Source organism: Mustela nigripes, chromosome 9 (genome assembly GCF_022355385.1).
Source record: "Mustela nigripes isolate SB6536 chromosome 9, MUSNIG.SB6536, whole genome shotgun sequence".
Lineage (NCBI taxonomy): Eukaryota > Metazoa > Chordata > Mammalia > Carnivora > Mustelidae > Mustela > Mustela nigripes.
The window spans coordinates 85,241,447-85,258,399 of record NC_081565.1 but is presented as its reverse complement, the minus strand read 5'-3'; the positions used below and the strand labels follow the sequence as shown (position 1 = coordinate 85,258,399).

At 43.9% G+C, this 16,953-nt stretch overlaps 1 protein-coding gene across 4 annotated transcripts in view; it reads left to right on the top strand.

Moving 5' to 3' along the window:
* GLIS3 (GLIS family zinc finger 3) overlaps window positions 1-16,953 on the top strand; it is a 438,277-nt gene that overhangs the window by 319,953 nt on the left and 101,371 nt on the right. The gene's annotated exons all lie outside the window — the stretch shown is intronic.

The window sequence follows — 16,953 nt, the reverse complement described above, 5'->3', positions numbered from 1 at the left end:
TTTCCTTTCCTTTTTCCTTTCCTTTTTCCTTTCCTTTTTCCTTTCCTTTTTCCTTTCCTTTCCTTTCCTTTCCTTTCCTTTCCTTCTTTTTTTTAGCACAAAATGATCTTTACCTTTCCTGTTCCATCCTGAAAAAGACAGACAGAGCACCACGTGTCCCTGAATGTCATGGTCCAGGATGGAAGGACCTGACTCCCACTCACGATGCTCCGTCGCTGCCCCCCTGGCTGGGGGGGGCGGGGGCCCCCCCTTGAGTCAGCCCTCCCGTGTGTACAGTCCTGCTTCCTGGGTCATCTTCCTCTGACACAGCTGCTGGCTTCGCCCCTTTGTGCTCGCTCTCCCCAGCCTGTCCCCTTGTCCCCTCGGTGTCCGGAATTCTTTTGCTTTTGTAGAACTTCTGCTCCCCAGGTGGGTCCTTTTGAGCTTCCCCATCTCTCTTTTATTTATTTATTTTTACCCACAGGCTTATGCCATGTGTGCCATTGTTTGAATTGTCATGAATTTTGGATTTAATTCCAGAGAGTCAAAGGCATGTTTTCAGCTGAACAAACCAAATGAAGGAAAAAGCTTCCTCCTCCTTTTGCTTCATTCTCATGACGCATCCCGGTGGGGAGGAGGAGAGAAGAATGCGTCCTCTAGATCCCGAAAGAATTTCTGATATTCATTCTTTCTCCATAAGATACAGAGCTTAATCCTTTCTTTAGACATTTTCTTTTTTCTAAATAAACAGGGCCTAATTGGAAAAAGCTGAGAGAGCGAAGCAGAAAAGAATAGAAAACATTTACTGAGCTTGGAAGTGCATATTGAATACTGCACGAAATTTGCATATGGATTACTCGGTGAAAAAATAGAAACATTCTCAGCCCATTAGTTACTGTGATGGACTCCCACTGACTAAAATCCAAGTACTTTCGCCTTGTTTTCTCCAACTGTTCTTTTCTGTAATCATTCCTCTTTAGCCACAGGGCTGCTATTCTGTTGCTGCACTTTGTACTAGGGAGAAGAAAAAAACCAAGGAGCATAGCTGTGCCTAGAATATGGGCAGGCTGCCTCTGGTTTAATCCTGGAACATTGTACCATTATTTCTAAGCTTCAGGGGAGGGTTGTCCCTTTATCAGAAGGGGCTTCTGAGTCACATTTTCACCTCCATAGTTGTGTTAAGTAACAAGCCTTGGCTTCCTCCTTGGTGCCTCAGTTTCTCCAAATGCAAAACAGAGGGGAAGGGCAGCACTAATGGAGTTAGGGTGGTGGAGGGGAGAATCAATGAATATTTATAAAAGTAAATTGAGTCCCTGGAATATCAGATCTCACAGAAATTCAAAGCATAATTAAGGTAGGGAGAACAGATTAGTGTTAAATGTATGTGTGAAACACATTTTACATTTCCTTCCAACAAAGACTGAATTTAATTTACTCCAAGTGAGGAGGAGAAAAAAGGAAAAAAATGGTATTGTGAATTAGAATTCTAAATTTGGATTTTGATATGTTGATTGGTATAGTACAGACATAAAACCACATGTTGACTTTTTCAGCAATTGCGTGCACGCGTGCGTGTGCACGCGCCCGTGAGCATATGTGTCTGTGTGTGTGCATGTCTGTGTGTGTGTCTGTGCGCGTCTGTTGGAGGTGGAGGAGGCAAATACATAATGAACAAATTTAATTACCGTTGGCAGTATTCTTCCAGGAGAGCCACATCAAGTACTAGCAGAAGAACTATTATCTAAAACATATTTAAGGGCTCCTGGGTGGCTCAGTGGTTAAAGCCTCTTCCTTCGGCTCAGGTCATGATCTCAGGGTCCTGAGATCGAGCCCCGCATCGGGCTTTCTGCTCAGCAGGGAGTCTGCTTCCCCCTCTCTCTTTGCCTGCCTCTCTGCCTACTTGTGATCTCTCTCTGTCAAATAAATAAATAAAATCTTAAAAAAAAACCATATTTAAAACTATTTACCTTTAATCCATAGGAAAATAATTAAATATGGATCAGCTTTTTGCCTTGTGGTGTGAGGCAAGCCCGCATTTACAGAGAGACGTTGAGATAGTGCCTGCAGAACACGTCTACGCTATTAAGTCACTGAGAAAACCCCTCAAACTCTGTCCCTATATGAAGGAATCATTGAATGTTCATCAACATGGAAGTTGATGTGAAAGATCAAAATACCCGTAACCATCAGCCCATTTCAGGCTTTCCCAATGGCTTGGAAACTTGAAAGAAAAATCTGTGTGACATTGATCACAGAGACGGAAAGAAGTCCTAATAAAGAGGACCCTCTGGGTTTTATAAACACCTACATGCTGCATATCCACTAATTTCTTTGAAGAGCTGAAGAAAGACAAATACTCTTGGAATATTTAATCACAAAGAATGCCCCATAGAAAATCCACATTCATCCCGCCCGCCCCCCCCGCCCCGGCCAAATTCCCTTGACACAAGTGAAACTTTCACTGGGATGATGAAGACATGGCTAAATTTTCTACTGGGATACAGACTCCACCAGAGAATATACCTGGTAGGGATCCCAAGTCCCAGAGAAGACCAAGAAATCGTGATCTTTCTCTCCTTCCAAGCAGACACCGGTGTGAGTATCTAAACCAGGAGCCACCCAGACAAGGTCACATTTTTGAGGTTTTCTTGGTGCAACATAAGGAAGATTCCCAGGGAGGAAGAGCTGCGCTTGGGTTGTCGATGGGGCCTCCGGGGACCCTCCCATATAAGGTGTGGCCTGAGGAGCAGCATCAGGGTGGGTTTGGAGTTTTCTAGAAAAGTGGACTCTCGGGCCCCAACGCAGACCTCTCCAGTCAGAGCCGGGGTTCTAACGAATTCCTCAGGAGATTTCTGTGCACGTTAAAGGCTGAGAGGCATTGTCCCAGCCACTTGGCATCTGATCGCTTCAGGTCCTATGCCTTGTCTCCGCATAATTACGTGGTAACTTCAGATGATTGGTGTTTGGTTGTTCACTAAATGACGGTAGAGAGGAGCTCTGACATTTGCATAATGAGACTTAACATGACACATCAGTCCCAAATTTTGTCATTTTCCTTCTTTGAAGGCCTGGCAGGTTCCAGGCACTGTGCTAGGCTCTGGGAGCAGAGGGGTGGACAAGACAGATGCAGAACTCGGGAGATAGCTGTTGCACAGATGATTACTTAATGGCATGTGAGTACATAATATGAAGGGGATAGTGTGGAAAGAAACCTCAAATTGGGTAAGCCTGCTTGGGTCTAGAAGATCAGAGAGTGCCATGGGACCCCCTGCTCTTTGGGATCCCCCAAAGGCTGCTGCCATTTGGAGGCTCTGGTTCCATTGGGTCTCGGCCCGGTGGGCCCCAGACCGGCAGAAGAGCAGCGAGGCCCGCCACCGCGTCCCCGCAGTCAGGTGGCTAGTAGAGAAGGAAGCCAGTGCTGTTAAGCTAACTTTTTCCCCCTTGAATAAACATTTTTATTGGCCATATGATTTTATTTTTTGAGGTGCCAAAAGCTTACATGGTTTGCTCAAATTAGAAAAATAATAAATACCACAAGTTCAGAGAGCATGCAAGCAAGAGCTCTAAATGGGGCAGGAGTTACAGATCTGCCTTGCTGATTGCTGGTCTCCCAATTCTCTCCCTGCGGGCGGACCTGTCCTCTCGCCCTCGAGCTTGTCTGAACGGGCTCAGCAGCGTCCGCACCCGTCTTCGCCTGACTGACCCCTTGTCCAGAAGGACGGAGGTGCGGCTTCACGCTGCTTCCTCTCCCTCCTTTTCTCCTTCCTGTTGAGGTTGCTTTTCCAGCGCAGTCATTTCAAGTTGGAATTCGATTTGCATATCTAAACTGCTAATTATACCAATTACTTGGCTTCTGTGTTCCAAAAAGAAGTCTGAAACTGACCCCTTTCATTAAAGTCAGTATTATTTTGCCCCCAAATTAGGAACTATGGAGACAAATCCTTTTTTTTTTTTTCCTTTTTCCTTCTTCTTCTTTTTTTTTTTTAATCTTATGAATATATTTTTTAAAGGCCAGCTGCCAATGACTGTATTTTCCAGGTCCCAAACGCTCATGTTTCTGGTCATGTTTTTCTGTAGTACAGCATACATTCTTTAACTAAATATTACTTTGGAAGATCAAAAGGAGGACTCCTGCTTTCATTTTGCTCTTGGCTGTAGCTTGTGGATGTCTTTCTTTTTTTTCTCTCTCTTCTTCTTCTTGTTCTTGTTCTTCTTCTTATTATTATTAATTTACAAAATGCTTTCTTTCCTTCAGAAGAAAAAGAAGTTGGCTCTGTGGATCGTAAAGAGATCATTAGCGTTTACTAATACAGTCTGTTCTTAAGTTGCTTTACCACCACGTCTTTTCAGTATTATTTACTGAGCAGCTGAAATAATTGGGCTTTGAATTTTCAGATTATTATAAAGCAAGACCTATTGTCACTTATTGCTGGGTATAATTGCACCATATGTATTTAGTGAAGCTATTTATTCATCTCCCTGGTGAATAACTTTGTCAAAATGAGTTGAGATATTTCTGTGTGTGCAGTTGGAATCTAGAAAACATTTGCATTTCATATATCACTTAGAAATTATAGAGGGCTTCACAAATATTTTTTCTTTCTCCAGACCTGAGGGTCTGTTAAGTTCTACTCATCTTTTGTTATTCCCCATTGTTGGTTAGAATGAACACTGGTCTTAGGAGTATACAGTTTTTCTGAGTAGATTTTAAGTCCTAGAAACATAATTGTGAAAAGAAAAAGGAAGGGAGGGAGGGAGAGAAAGCATTATAATGTAAATAATTTGCATTTTAATATAGAATAACTCGTTTGCCCATTATTCAACAAATTTGCATTGAGAGCTTATTGTGCACGCTAGTACACATCGTGAAGAGGCTGCCTCGCCCCTGCCCTGAAGGAGCTCCCATCCCAGGACGATGTTCTCTAAGGGGGAGAGTAAACCCAAGCTTGGGGACAGAGAACGCTTTCCTGGAAAAGGGATATTTCAGCTAAGCTGTAAACAATGAGTAGGATTTAACTGAGCAAATAGGAAGAAGACATTTTCTGGGCAAAGGAAATAACATGTGTAAATGCCCTGGGGTGAGAAAGCTCATGGCCGCTGAAAGACCAGTGTGGCTGAAGTGGAGGGGTGAGGGGACAGGAGGGCATGGCGAAGGAGACGAGGTTGGAGGGTGGGCGGCAGCCAGAGCAAGTGAGACCTTGTAAGCCATGACTAGGCTTTGGTCCTTCTCTGGCACCTGTGGGAAACCTTTGAAGAATGTACCACAGGAAAGGGATAGGATCAGATTTCCAGTTTTCCAACAATAACTCTGGTGGCACTGTGGAGACTAGATGGCTGGTGGGGACAGGAGTGGGCCAAGGGACCTGCTGGGCATCGATTGAAGTGTAGCCCAGGGGATGGCTTAGAGGTCAGAGGTTGCTGGACAGAAAGCAGCATGTTTGAGAGACACCTCTGAGGACTTGAAGAGTGGATGGACATGGATATGGGGAAGAGGGAGCTGTCAAAGGTTATATCCAGACCCCGGGCTTACACTGCTGGGTGAAGAGGGAGCAGGGGGTGAAGACTCTGTTTTAGGGGAAAGGTCCTTGTTAAGTGTTGGAATATTTACTTGGAGGCATCTGCGAGCCATCATTGCAGAGATACCGAATAGGCAGTAGGCCTGGAGCTCAGACGAGGGGTGGAGGCCAAGTTTAAACATTGATAGCCATGTGTCATCTAACATGACACAGGTTGGATTCTTCCATCTCACAAAGGAAAATAGCAGAGTGAACTGTTTTCTCTTTCTTGAGGAATTTTGCTTCTGATGGAGTTAGAGTGCTACAACAAATGTTTGTCACCATTGATAAACTGATAGTAAGTACAGGGGCCCCTTCATTTGATGAAATGAGTCAGCATTCTTGCTGTGAACTGTTTGATTGTTGGCATCCTTGAGGCCTCCTAGAATGCTCTCGTAGATTATTTCATGCCAGGTCTCATAAAAGAAGATTAGAACCAAGAACATGAGGCTTACAGTTTATTCAATGCTCAGAGTTTGTGAGAATGATTGGTATAATTTAGAATGGTTGACCCTACTCAGGACAGGAAATTTAAACTACTAATATTTTTCACTTTGTAAAGAAACAAAAGCAAAAATGTGTTTGGATTCCTTACAAGACATGTTTCTTTCTTTATCTCTTTGACCTTTTGAGAAGTAACATTCCCTTAGAGTTGCATGGAGGGAAAACTTGGTTAAATAATTGAGCCAGAAGGCGGTGTTCTAACTGTAGCTCTGCCCCTTACCAACTGTGTGACTTTGGCAAGTTCCTGAACCTTTCTAGGCCTTAAAGCCCCTTCACTTGTAAAATAAGGAAGTACTAAGTGCTAAGTACTAGAAAATTTGGGGTGCCTGGGTGGCTTAGTTGATTAAGCTTCCAACTCTTGATTTTGGCTCAAGACTTTGGGTCTTAGGATCAAGCCCCACATTGGGCTTAGCACTCAGTGCCGAGTCTGCTTAAGATTCTCTCTCTCTCTCTCCCCCGCCCCTCCCCCCTCCAAAAAGAAAACATTTGAACACATAAAAGATGATATAAATAATGACTAATTTTTTTTTGAGAATGTCCTGTGTGCTATGTACTTTCATGTCAGGATTATTGGCTTTATAAGATGACCAAAGAGGTAACATAAAGGAAGAAATGTGTCTTAGAAAAAACATGTTTTACTCATTTTTCTTTCTATTTCCTTGGAGACTAAGAAACAATAGAAGTTTAAATTCAGTGAAAAGGCTAACTATTCTGCATAATGGACCAATATTTGCATCAAATTAAAATATCTGAGATGAGGCACATCTACCCCCAAGCTTCATGGCTTTATAGAATTTTGGGTAGACTTATCATTCTTGTGATTGGTGGAGTCAAGTTCCAAAGAGAGGAGGTAGAAGTTGCATGAAGTAGAATAGTCCAGAGAATTGAGATGATAATTCTTAGCCAAAGTATTTTCCTAAGAACTATAAGGATCTTAAAACTCAGTGTGTGCCTCTAGTGATTGAATATCCTGTGGGTCACAAAAAACAAACAGTCATGCTTGGAAAGGGTTCATGGATTTCGCTTTTTGTCCATGAGGGAACCACAGGATCATAGGAAGAATAGGCAAAAAGGGACAGTGGCTTTCTCAACGACCAAGAAGGAAGAAGGCTCCAAGTTGGGCTAGGTAGTTGGCCATCAGAAGAACAAGGAAGGTGGAGAGCAGAGGAAAGAGAGGGTCCTCTGAGCGCCTGCTGTGTACCGTTCAGGTGTGCGCTGGGAAGTCCGTGTGGGAAAGCTCAGCTGGGAAAGGCAGAAGACTGGGGGTGATGTGTTTTGGAAGCAACCAAGTGAGTAGCTTTGATGAGGCAGTGTGAGCTGTCACAGAAGATCGTCAGTCCTTCAACCGTGGGGCGGCCACGTGCGACCTGCGGAGCTCACGCCTCTGTAAGGTCTGCGGGCCTAATGCAAGGTTTGAGTTCCATGATTTTTGTATCTGCTTCTTTTTTTAAGCAGCCAGACACAGATGACTTTTAGCAAGAACAGAATTTATATTTAAGCAGCGCATAATGAAAATCGACGGCTTTTTGTTGAGAAAAGCACAGTGTCAGGAAAATATCACTCTCTTTCCCCCTGTCACAGTGGTGGAAATTTTACATTTGAAAGTGAAAAGGCTTAAGATATAATTTTTTAATCCCATCTTTCCTGCCCACTTGCATCTCTTCCAAAGCTTGTCAGGGCCAGATCTAGAATAGTAAGAGCCATTAAAAATTTGGCATCTTGCACTCTGTTTTTTGGAATAAACTCAGTGTGGGCCAATTTATGGTAAATTATTCTCTTCGTGTGTGAATTTCCTTTTCTCTCTTGGCAAATTCATGCTTGCCTCTACACCCCTGCACACGGATCTTAAACACACACATTTATTACAGAATCTGTGTGGGCTCTGTGTGTAAGTGTTAAAGTGTGTGCCCATGGCTGTACCCACAAGTGCATATGCACATATTTGCACCTATGTGCTTATATGATAGCAAATTGACTTAAACAGTTTGTCTTGGAGGTTTGTGTTGCTGTATGTATGTTAGCATACATTCTGTTGCAACCCGCAAACAGTTTCTCAGTCAAAAGATGACAGAATTCAGCAATCATTTTGGGAAACACCATAGTAAATAAATATATTGCTTAGCTCTGTTAAACCAAGCATGCCAATTCTTAATAAAACTGAAGGCAAGTGGCGGCATTTCTCATCTTTGCAGTCAGAGGCAGTTCCTGGGTAGCAGTCCACTGCCAAAGGGAAAGGCAGAGCCAAGGCCTTGCTACGGCCCCCATACTCTGAGCACAGAAAGTTCTGGAATGAGGTATGGCTTTAGTGTGGGATCATATGGGATGCTCATGTCTGCTCCCATCCAAAGAGTCTGGGTATAGGATGTGGGCAGAGGCGTGGCATCATAAGAATTGCTTGATCTGCTCTTTGGGGATATTTGACTCAGGGCAATGAAGGGCAGGGTCCCAACGAGCTTTTTGCTTTGCATGAGAAGCTCTGATGAGAGGCTCTTTCCTGGCATGCTAGAGAGAATATTAGCTCAGCTTTTAAAGGGCAATTTAAAACAGTTTCTTTTCCTTTATGTATGAAGAAGGCACACATTTATTTGCCTTGAATTATTGCTAATAACGTGTTCCAAATGGGTCTGTGTATGTTTAGCTCAAGTTTAGAAGAGGGTATGTTAGGAAAACTGCTCGCTCCCTTCACCAGGGTTGGCCCATCTTTCTCAGAACATCAATAAAGAGGTCAATGTATCGCATCCACCAAACAACAAAACAAAACAAACAAACAAAAAAGACCCCACAACCATAAGTTGGTATTACTATTGTTTTCCCACATAGTTAGATGTTAAAATAATTAAATATATCTCTTACAGTAGTTCTATAGAACACTCAAATCCGGCAAAGCCCATAAATACGTTTTTATAGCTTTTGCCATGTTGACCATTTGATGTCATCACGAGTGCTAACACGCCCGACCTAATTAAAAGGCCTTAATGAGTTTACTCCACAAGGAAGTCTAGGAAATCAATATGCTCTTTTACAAAGAGTTCATTCTCTCCGTTTCGCTTAGCATTTATTTAGCAAATAATCTGCAGTCACTTGAGTACATGCCAAGGACTGTACCCAGTGCCGGTAATAAAAAGATTAATAAGACTCAGTCCCTTGTCCTCATAAAGCTCTCAGCCTAGTGGGGGGAAACAAACAATCCAATTAGTGTACCTCTGCGTGTTAGCAAGGCTGTGGGCGAGGCACGGTGGGCATGTGGGGAGTGACCTATTGTGCCTTGTAAAAGCAGAAAGGGAGGGTCACAGAGGAGGTGACACCAAGTAGAGGGGTCAGACGTATGTCACCGGGCACACAGAACAGCGCGTGCAGAGGCAGAGGCAAAAAGGAGTTTGCTGCTTCATTAGGGGGCTGCAGCTGAACTGGCCTGCGGCCCGCGGTGCGGGGAGGAGCGGGGAGGCCGGAGGGGGCAGGCTGACCGCGGGGGTGCTCAGCCTCTCCTCTGCCTACAGTCTTCTCTCTGTTTCTGTTTCCCCTGCTTCCTTTGGCTTACTCTGTTGTCTTTTACTTTAGCTATCCCTCTTTGTCTCGAAAGACCTGAACCTGGAAAGATCTTTTAGAAAAACTAGAGTTGTAGGGAATGTCTCTGACCTTTTAAAAAAAGAAGAAAGGGGAAAAATCATGCCTAAAATCCAAAGGCCGATTCCTCCCACTGCTGTCAGCTTTCTCACTTGAGTATATAAAAAACAATTCAGGGGTGGTGAAGCAGGCTGGGTCAGATTCCAGATTTATTGTGCTCCGTGTCTGTCTCCTGGGATGTTCTGTGAATGCAGAGAAAATAGGATGCGGCCTGATGTTACTTTTGTATCGTCCGCAGGGCCTAATCGAATGCTAAATGTATAAGAAACTCTATATTCCCTGGTCCCTTTGTGGATCAGGGACTTGGTCTCTTGGTGTATAGACCAGGACTGAAGGAATTAGAACAGTTGTCTTCTTTAATAGAGAGCAGCAAAACATCTGCAAGTCGCTTTTATGTGTACCCTTTACCGAGAGTTCCTAAGAGTATGTCACTTACGTAGGCACACTCCTACGGAGTTATATATGACATGTCGTGATCAGAAACACAGATACAAAGAAAATTAAGGAATTTTATTTCTTTTAGGCGTATTTTGTGGGACCAATTACAGGCCTTAAATACATTTGCTCTAGTGACGTGTGATCAGACGGCCTCCACTGAGCTCTGAGGGGAAACCACTGGGCCACGCATGCTCGAGTGGTTACGTATTTGCTGGTTGCATGAAATCAATGTGAATAGTAACAGCAGAATCGGGCAACTTACTTATTGTTATGTTTAAACAACCTTTTTCATTATTTGCCCACTCACAGAATAATTATTTGCTTGAGATTATAGTTTTCTGGCATTGTATTGACACATCATGAATAATATATGATACCTCGTATTTGCGGACTAGCTGGAGAGGGCCATAGGATCTGACTTAAATACCAGTCTTTCACTGTGGGGTACGTACTCTCCGGGTGTACATACGGTGCCCACAATGACGTTCCATTTGTCCCCAGCACGTGTCAGTTGTTATAAACCAGATACTTGATAATTTCCATAAAAATTTAATATGGTTCAAATGTTGGCACAGAAGTAGCATATTTCTCTCTTCATTGTCATGTGGCTTCTCAAAAACACTCTTTTCCATTTTGTTTCTTGAGTGGTACCCTCATTTACTTTGCCACCTCTCTGTGGAGTAAGGACCCTTTTACAGATCAACCACGACCCGTAACCCTCCATGTTGAGAAGCAACGAATGGCCTTAAGCTGGTAAGAAATGCATACGTACTGCCGACGTCGGTAAACTTTGTTTTATACAGATTTCTTAATCAAAAGCAAAAAGCACACCAAGCCAAGAAGTTGCATGTATGAGCTATTTAATAGATTCATCGTGTACACTAGAATAACAGGGAAAAACGTAGTAACTGGGATTTCTTTATTATGGGTTAGGAAAACATTACGGAAAGGGTTTTATGTTAATTCTACAAAACTTTTAATGGTTCCAGAAGATCTGGATAAATGAGTACTATCGCCCACTTCAAAACACCAGATGAGTGGTGTGCACGGACAGGCTGACTCATGAGCCCCGAGTGTCTCAGTCTCTTTTCCGCGTGAGCTATGGCAGCCAGACCGCCGGGCTGGAAACGCCGAGGGCTAGCGTGGGAAACGGAAGTGCAAAGCTATTTAGATATTTGCGATCTTTGGAAAATTCGTCCCATTGGCGGGGTGGGGGGGAGGGTTGCACGGATTTCTCTGAAGTTAAAAGAATTTTAAAATTTACAGGAGTAACTGTACCAAGACTTGAAATAATATCCCAGCGAGGCCACTATTCCTTTGGGTAGAACCTTTGAAATACTATTATTATCAGATATTATTACCTTTTAGCAACCCAAAGGAAACACAGAAATCCCTTTTCTGTCAGTCCGTTGTTCAGATAAGAAGGTGGTTAGTCTGCAAACATGAGGAATGTCACAGAGTGAGAGCCCGCGGGAGCCTCTTCATGGCCCTCGCCCTGAAATTTAGCGTCGGAACAGACACAGAGAGGAACGCTTTCCATCCTAACTCCATGTCTTGAATTCCTGAACCAGATCCTCTTGAAAAGCTTCAAAACGTTGGAAGTCTTTTCTTTTTCTCCCTTTATGTAACCCTTTCTGCAAACCGGTGTGGTAAATACTAAGAACTCAACGCGAGCAGAAGTCCTAGTAAGACGTCACTGGGAACGGAAGCCGCAGGTGGCAGGAGCGGGGATGTCCCAGTGTCACAGGAGGAGAAGCGAAATCAGGTGCCCCAGGGGCATCTGCAGGCTTTCTCTTTTGCATCTTTGTCCTTTTTTTTTTTTTTTTTTAACTTTTCTTCTGCTTTTTTTCCCCCCAGACAACACTTTCTGTTATCTTCCCAGCCAGCATTTTAAATTTAGATTTTACTCATCCACACTTTGAAGGATGAAGCTGCCACAGCTCGGTTCATCAAATGCAATCCCTTTCTTCATTTTTGTATTCTTGCTCGAGTTCTTTTGTTTATTTTCTCTCTTCTTTAAAAACAAAATCCCGTTAAATTGTGTCTTATCAACCTCAGGTAGTTTAATGATCCCTAGAACTTTATTTCTCAAAGGATAATCTTTGAACACTCAACATTTTTAGAAGTGTCACCTCGGAGACCGTTAGGAATGCACTACCTCAGGCCTCCCTCCACACCTATTGAATCAGAATCTGGTGACTTGGGGGGACTCGTGCTACCTCGAGCCGGGAGCACTGCCTCAGAAGGAAACGTGGAAAGCTCGGCTGACACCTCGAGGCAGATTTCTCACCTCCTGAGGTGTGCGAGGTGGCCCCAGCCCTCAGCTCCTGGCCGTCTCCCTCATTTACACCTCTGGCAGGAAATACCGTGATTCAAGTGGGCCTGAACTCTTGGTCTTATTGTGGAAGTCACCTTGACTGTATCCACACCTTGGAAATATCTGCCAATCTTTCCACCCGTGTGCATTTCCCGTTGTCTTTGAGCTGTAAGCAGAAGATATCAGCCCCCTATAATTCACCAGTCCATTCCCCAAGCGGCTGGGGAACTGCACCCATGGCCACAATAATGGGATTAATTGGTCTTGACCAATGAAATTGTAAAAGTGTATACCTCCAAGGGTCATAAACACTGAGGCTTAATTGAAATCAAATGTATATTTTTAAAAAAGCCTGTCCAGCATCCTAGACTCCTTTCCGTTTGGGTTTTGTTGACATTAGTGATGGTACAGAAACCTGATCAGGAAAGGTTTGCTGTTACTACTACTTTGAGCACCAAGTGTGCTTTTCGGTACATTAAGTAGCTGATTAGGGGAGGGAAGTAATATTCTACTTGATTATTGGTTACACATATGGAATAAATCCTATTTTAATGGTGTCTAATGAGCCTTTCATTTTCAGAACCTTACACAAAAGCCTCTAATAGAAAGGGAAAGTAATATTTCAAAGGTCATCTTAATACCACTTAATGTCAACAATCTGTAATCAAGCCAGTATATATGCATGGTGATTACAGTCCGGTTGTGATCCTTTAAATATGAAGTAATCTCCTAAATTAGCAAAATGGTGTAAGCTAAGGTTCTCTGGGTTTGAGGCAATTTATACTTTTTAATTAAAGTTTGTTACTTGCAAACAGCCGGGGAGCTAGAGATCATTCTCAGAGTGAGGCCTCGCGTAATGCAGCATTTCTAAACCGCACTCCCACCCCGAGATTTGAAGTTCTGTCACTTAAAATTTCATGCATTGTTCTTGTGTGTTTTGTAAAGTTGCTGAAATGTGCAAATGAAAAGCTAGGGCTCCCCTTCTATGCTTTTTCTCTGCAGGGGAACGTGCTGGGCTCTAGAAACGTGGGGTGTTTTGCTGGTCAGGAGGCCACTGAGGGAGCCTGTGGGCAATGGCTCTTTCAGAACCGTCTCTACCGGGTGGCCAATTACAAAGTAAGGAATGTTCCAGACTCTCGAGTGTGAGACTGGTGGAAACACTGTGCCATGCGCTACGTGAATGGAGATGACCCTCCCTCAGCCCTGGCCCGCATCGGGAGACGTTCCTTTTCGAGCCAGCGCTGCTGCTTGTTCACGTAGCTCTTGCAGCAAATAGAAGCGGGTGAATCCCGCAGGACACTTTACCCATGTCAGGAGAGTTCTCCGGAGGAAATCAACAGTGGCTGCAACATGAATGGCTTTCACGGATATGACATGTGAATCTCCCGGTGGGCTAGTCGGCACCCGGATCGCTGGGTCCCCACCTCAGGGTTCCACTCTGTTCTTCTGGGAGGGACCAGGGGTTTGTATACCTGACAGATGCCCAGGGTCCTGGGATGCTGCTGGTTCCCGCAGTGCCTCTTTGAGAAGCCCTGCTCCCGCTGCATCAGTATGGACGCTGGCCCACCATACGCCTGACCTTGGGTCCGTCTCCCCCTGAGGAAAGCTTGAGTGTCATTCTTTGTGTTGCTCCCAGTGCCTAACACACATAGTAGCCACGCTCGGGGGCTTACCGCATACCCGCTGGAGACCAAAAGCACCCATGTTGTTTACGTGAAATTACTAGCCTACATCAGACACCTCCCTCCACCATCACCCCCTCCCACATTACTGTCCTGTATTTGTCTTTCTTTGGCATTCTGTGTTTCCTCCCTCCGCTGTCCCCTTATAGTCCGAGAGTTTGTTTTTCTCTTGTCTCTTTCCATATGACCTGTGTTTGAACCACAGGCAACCTGGGCCTGGTGGTTTACTTCTATTGGTCCTTGGTGTGTGGGTCTACAGCCAGTCGGGGAAGGAGACCACCTGAGAAGAGCCTGTTGGTCTAGTATTGTTTAAGGCCAGATTGGTGACTGTGGCACAAAGAGTCAGGTGACAGTTTGGACTTTAGATCTCAGGCTGGACCTTACATGGTAGGAACCTCATGAGAAAGCCTTTGGCTAAACCCAAGGAAATGCTCTTTCTGTGGTTCTTGTTTTCCTAGGTTTTAGATGTTCATTTGCAAGGTGGAACTCACTCATTAAAGATCTGGAAAACATGAAAAAAACATTAATACAGAAAAAAGCATCCATTTGCCCAGACGCCCAAAGCAGCCGGTTTGGGGGTATTTTGTAACAGTCTTTTATACTTCTATCTCAATGTTAGTTTATTTTTAATGCATTTGCCTTTAACTGAATTTATAAATCTAGGGGTAAAATTGCCCTGAGGGAAAGGAAATTCTTGTGTTGAATTACAGGGTTATTCTCGTAATGAATGATAATGATTCATTACACAATTGTTTGCTTTCAAGTTTCATCCAGACACCATTAGAAAAATGAATAGCACCTCCTTCCTCTTCTCGCAGAATTGTCAGCAGAATTGTCAGTGTGGCGAGTTCAGTCAGGTGTGGTGCTCTCCAGACCGCCCAGAGGTGTTGGGTGCAAGACCCCCCAGGCAGCCCTGTGTCAGTTCCTCAGTGGCTGACTTTCCTGGTTTGGGATTCTTGGTTTCAGGTGAATTTCTCCAACAAGAGTGACTGGGCGGTATATATTATGAGCCCCTGAGTCCAAGAAATTGCCTTTCTCTTGCTTTTATTTGTACAACCCAGTGGTCAAACCCCTTCACTCTTAGTCTCTGCCCCTGACAACTGGGCAAGTGCGAGCCCTACAGACCCTGTCACCTTCCAGCCTTCCCCGCTGCAGAGGAGACCTGTGACATCAGCTGGATTTTTGTGATTTTTACAGATAATCTTTTGATTGTCTTTTTCAGTCTGGGAGCTCATGTTTTCCTCCTATCTTTGCTCTTTAAAAACAGTCAAGATGTTCTGAGATGTAATTCACTTTCCACTCATTTCGATGTGTTGCAGCAAGCCTTTTGGTCTTTGATCACTGTTTCTGCTAATAGGAATGAAAGCAATTAATTGACTTGAACTGTACATTTTACTGGACACTTATGTAGACACTGAACAGGAGAGGGCATGGAAATGCCAGTCTTCCTTCCAATTTATGTCTGATCAAGTGGATGGGTTCAATTTGTTCAAGGATGTGTGTGTCCCTCTAGTCCTTCTGTGGCAGATCTGGGGGTCTTGGTTGTGTGGCACTCACAGAAACCTCATAAGTGGGTCTCCTCTCCCATGTTGGTACCTACACAATGCAGCCTTCTCTCTGACCAGCACCTGGGATGACTTGTACGAGAGAAGAGAGGCTGGGACCTCCTCAGGTCTGGGTCTGTACCCTGGAGTTGGCCCCAGCACGACATCCGTCCTACCAAAGAGCCTTGCTAGGAGCCAGACTACGGGCTTGAGGGGGCTGAAACCACAAGCTCATTTCAGACCTAAGTGTGATCCACCAGGAGACTCTAAGTCAAATCAGCCGAGCTCCGGCAGTTCGCTCCCAGTGGTCCTTCCCGAGACCCTTAAACCCAGGGGTTTGGTTGGCAGAGGCTTCTTAGTCATGAATTGGGGGTTGACAGTGAGCCCCTTTCTTCTCAGATTTGAGACCCCCTCAAAAACCTCCAGAAACAAGCCACTTAACCCCTCTCCCTCGAGCAGTGTATCATTATATGCCTTTCACTGGGTTGAAAAAGTAGTGGCTTTGTCAGCAATCATCTTCTGTTCAGGCTAAATTTATTTTTATGTGAAACAGAAATCAGGAAAACACCAAAATTATTTTAAGCAAAATATCAAAATTGAAATAAACCAACATATGTCTGCAAAACATGTATAACTCTCAATCAAAAATAAGTGCAACTTTCATAAATTTCTTAAAATACTCCAGCATGTGAAATCTGGATGACTTAAATAGATGGCGTTATGACACGGTTGGTTATTCTTTCTCCTCGGTCCCTCCGTTCCCTAAACCTGGCCAGCTCTGGACAGTCCCTTCACCAACGATGCACTCTGTCCTCTGCCATCTGTCGTAGTAAGTGAGAGAACCGAGGGATGTTATCAAATGTCTTGTAGTAAGGGTGAATAACATTGCTGATTTTGAATGGAAACCATCTTGAATTTACCTTCTTTCCTTCTATTTTATTCTCCCCTCTGCCCCCCACAATCCTCCCTAAGAAATGAGGTTTTTTTTTTTTCTCTTGTTTTTAACACCGTTTCCATATTCCCAAATTTCTTTGCAGTGGGAACTCAAATGGGATGAAAACTGTCCAAGTGATATCAGTATTCTAGGGCTTACTACCAAAAAGAGAGAGTCCCAGGATAAATGTCCATCTCATATTTTAACTCATGCACAGGCTTTCTGTAACACATTTTCTGTATTAGATTGTCACTTCTAGGATTGGAATCCTTGTGAGCCTCTAATATAGTTGCTGGTATTTTACCCACAAGACATATATAAAGAGTCCCATCAATAAATACTATTGACCAACCAATACAGCATTTCTTGAAACCTC